This window comes from Hippocampus comes, unplaced genomic scaffold (assembly GCF_001891065.2).
Source record: "Hippocampus comes isolate QL1 unplaced genomic scaffold, H_comes_QL1_v1.1 scaffold7, whole genome shotgun sequence".
Classification (NCBI taxonomy): domain Eukaryota; kingdom Metazoa; phylum Chordata; class Actinopteri; order Syngnathiformes; family Syngnathidae; genus Hippocampus; species Hippocampus comes.
Window position 1 is genome coordinate 4,647,937 of NW_017842060.1, and position 3,682 is coordinate 4,651,618.

Genomic DNA, 3,682 nt, shown 5'->3' on the forward strand with positions numbered 1-3,682 from the left:
CCCCTCGCAGTTTAGTGGGCCCGCCCCCCCCCCCCGCCCTAACCCCCATCCCAAAGTGAGGTTTGAGATTCCCACGCTAAGTGATTAGCCTTTCGCCTTGATGAAACAACCTTGCTCACCTGCGCGAAGATAGAAGCAGATTTCTTTTACGCAGAGTTGCGGCAAAATTGAAGAAGGAATGGGGCGTTGATTAATCAAGATAACCGTGTGAAAGCGCACGGTTATCTTCGCAGTGACACATCTTCCAAAGTGATGATTTGATTTGTGACCATGTCAAGACATCGAGAGAACGACAATGTCAAACTACCGTTTCGTGCGGTCTTGACTCTGCAAGCAGCTTATTGAAAACAAACGGTGCAGCAACAATATGTAGACTGGCAACATAACAGCACTCGTGTTCATCCAGTATATCCTTCATCCGATGCAGAATGACCAAGAATAGTTCTGCACTCGAGGAGTTGAAGCATTGTTAGCAATCGCACTTGTGTTCTATACGCCCTGCTGTAATATGATTGGCCGCCGCACACAGGAGGACCACATGCAGCAGCCAATCATATGCAGCTTAATAATTAAGAATAAAAATAATTAATAACGTCTCCTTGAACAATATAACCATCTGTCTTTGTCTCAAACTGGCCAACGTGGAAGACAGCAGCGGAATTCAATTGATGCGGCGTGACAAAACGGATTCATTCATTTTTAATCATTATTGTATGTTTTTAATCAAGTACAATATAGAGTGATATTTTTCCTCATTAAAAAAAAGTTTTTTTTTGGTGTTTTTGTGAAAGGAAGGCGGGAACGGATTAATGGCTTTTGCATTCATTTCAATTAGAAAAGACAATTTGTGATCTGGGTGTTTTGAGTTATGAGCGTGATCGTCAAATAAATTAAACTCGTATCTCAAAGCACGGCTATACCTAGATGGAAATTGGGCAGTTTGACTTTGTTGCCCAATTCCATGTTGTAGGCCATTTATACAAAACGGTAACATCATGAAAATCCGGGAAAAATGACAGCTTTCATGCAAAGGGGCTTTCAATTGCTTTCAACACAACAGGATGGGAGGAGTGACTTTCAGGTATAAAACTTCTCACACTCCCCAGACAATCGTAATGGACCCTTACACACAGACAGCACGCTGCATTATTATTATTTTTTTTTAGCAAATCAGACACAACCTCAGAAATCGGAAAATCATCTGGGTTGACTCGATACCCCCCCTATTCCGTGTCGGTGTTTCAAAACAGTGATGCAAAAAAAAAAAAAAAGGCGAGAAATTTTTCCGTGCGGTGTTGAAGGAGGAGCGGCTCCATTCTCCACCCAGTAATGAGTGCGGCACACCAGCAGCGTCATGTGGTCGCCAAGATTGTATTCCGCACGCTAGCAGCGTCGTGTTCCCGCTCGGGACGTTCCCAGAAGGTGGGGGGTCTACGGATTGAGCGCTGTGCCAGTCTGTGAGGGGTTCTGGGAAATAAACGCATTCCAGTCACCCCCCCACCCCCCCGAGTCCAAATGTGTGTGTGTGTGTATGTGTGTGTGCGTGCGTGTGTGTGTGTGGGTGTGTGTGTCAGCAAGCGCTGGCTAGCCTCATCTGCTAAGCACTTAGGAATGTCGCCTTGGCACTTCACCACGAACGCACCACCAAAACAAAGAAAGACGTCTAAAAAGAACCTTATTGCCATACCGCGATAGACAGCGTGCCCCCAAATTAGTCGCCTGGGGTGTCATCGACTTAAGACAAATAAACGCCTCCTTCAAATAGACTCCCCCTTTTTCCCCGCCCTCAGGGAAAAGAACCAGGCACTAAGTGTAATGACTTGAGTGCATAAAGGCGTGATTCCCAGAGATCATCATTTGCGTCGAGGGCAATAATCCGATTTCACTGAAGGGGGGGGGACCCGGAATTATTATTTATTGTCTTAGTTCATCTATCTATGCAGATGGCGTATAGTGACAGGCAGAACAACTTGACTGCTATTTCGCTAGTTGTCGGAAGTTGATCTGCTTGTCCGCTTTTTCTTTTGTGAGGAAAATATTTGCGTTGGCTTCGTAACAGTTGGGAAACACCTCACGGTTCCTGAATGGTCCACGTAATTTTTTTGATCTTTTGCTGCATTTTTCAGACCTACGGCGAATGCTTGTTTATTGCCGGGTTGACTTTTCCGACTTGCCTATGACGGTAGAATATATGCACGAAACACACGACCACAAAAAATACATTTTCAAGGCAGATCATCGTACAACAATACATTGAGGAAATACAAAGACCTTGTCCGTCTTTCACATAGTTATTGACGCATACGAGGAAACAAAAATTGTTGATTTAAACCCCCAAATGTCAAACCAAGCTCTATAAGCGAGTGGCTGCCTTTATAGCAGCTCCTATACTTTTTGATCTATTTTCTTCCTTTCATAACTTTGCTGATGTAAATTGGGAATTTCTCCATTGTGATACGAATTAAGGTTTTTTTCATTCTTATTCTTATTCTAATACTGTAGTGTCTACTAGCTTAAGGCTAACATGCGTTAAGTTCAAGGAAATTAGCATAAATATCACGGTAATTATAAACCTTCAAACAGCTGCTACTTTCACAAATTCAGACACATCCGGACTTGCCCGCATTCTGTAAAAACCATAAAACACGATCGCTTACAAATGTGTGATGTAGCAGCTGTGTGAAAGATGATACCAGCCAGCGGTATCGGCCCGATACCGGCCTCACTTTGGGTATCATGTATCATCATATACTATCATGTACTCGTGGAGGCTGTTGAAAGCCGCCACCGATACATAAGGCATTAAAAAAAAAAAATCAGACATCGAGGAAGTCCTCATCCGCAGTTGTTGGCGCTAAACTGCGGCAATCTGACACATCGGCGCATCACCATAAACTGTAGATAAGAAAGAAATGTATTTGTTCGCATTTTTGTCCGTGGATGAAAATAACTCATTCATGCACCCTGTAACCTGACAACATGATCAGCTGTCCACTGTAGTGACCGCTGTCCCTCAAAGGGTTAAATTTCATATGTCAAAAGTAGGGGCGGCATGGTGGTCAACTGGTTAGCACGTCGGTCGGCCTCACGGTACAGAGGTGCAAGGTTCGATTCCGGCTCCGGCCTCCCTGTGTGGAGTTTGCATGTTCACCATGTGCCTTCGTGGGTTTTCTCCGGGTACTCTGGTTTCCTCCCACATTCTTATATACTTTCCGTGCTTGTAAATTTATCATTCTGAAATACCTGATATTGAACGCCCCTCGTGTTTCTTTTTAATTCAGCCTCTAGTTTCACTTGACCGTTGAGAAAATAATCGAGTTTTCAAGACGCCTCTCTTGGAAATCTGCATCCCGTGGATGTGAAGGCGTGCTGCGGTGCAGGTCTGGGCTCCATTTGTGCAGTGTACTTTTAGCGTAGCTAAGCGCTACCATGTGTTCACGGCTGTTGAAGCATGTAAGCACTGTTTGCAGAGGGAGGGAGCCACGGGAGGGGAGGGGAGGGGGAGCGGGGGAGGGTCCGGCCGCAACTTTTCAGGGCTTGGCTCGGGACTATTTAAGCTGTCAAGAAGGCAGGCTGTGAGTCAGCGATGATATTGAGAAGCGGGGGTGTGGGCCGCTGATTCCGCCCCTTGTTGCAGACTTCTCTCTTCTCTTCCCAAGCCTCCCCCACCTTTCTCATCCTC

The 3,682-nt window shown here is 45.2% G+C and overlaps 1 protein-coding gene across 2 annotated transcripts in view; it reads left to right on the plus strand.

Annotated features, from left to right (window-relative positions):
• lef1 (lymphoid enhancer-binding factor 1) overlaps positions 1–3,682 on the plus strand; it is a 53,717-nt gene that overhangs the window by 33,860 nt on the left and 16,175 nt on the right. The window lies entirely within an intron of this gene.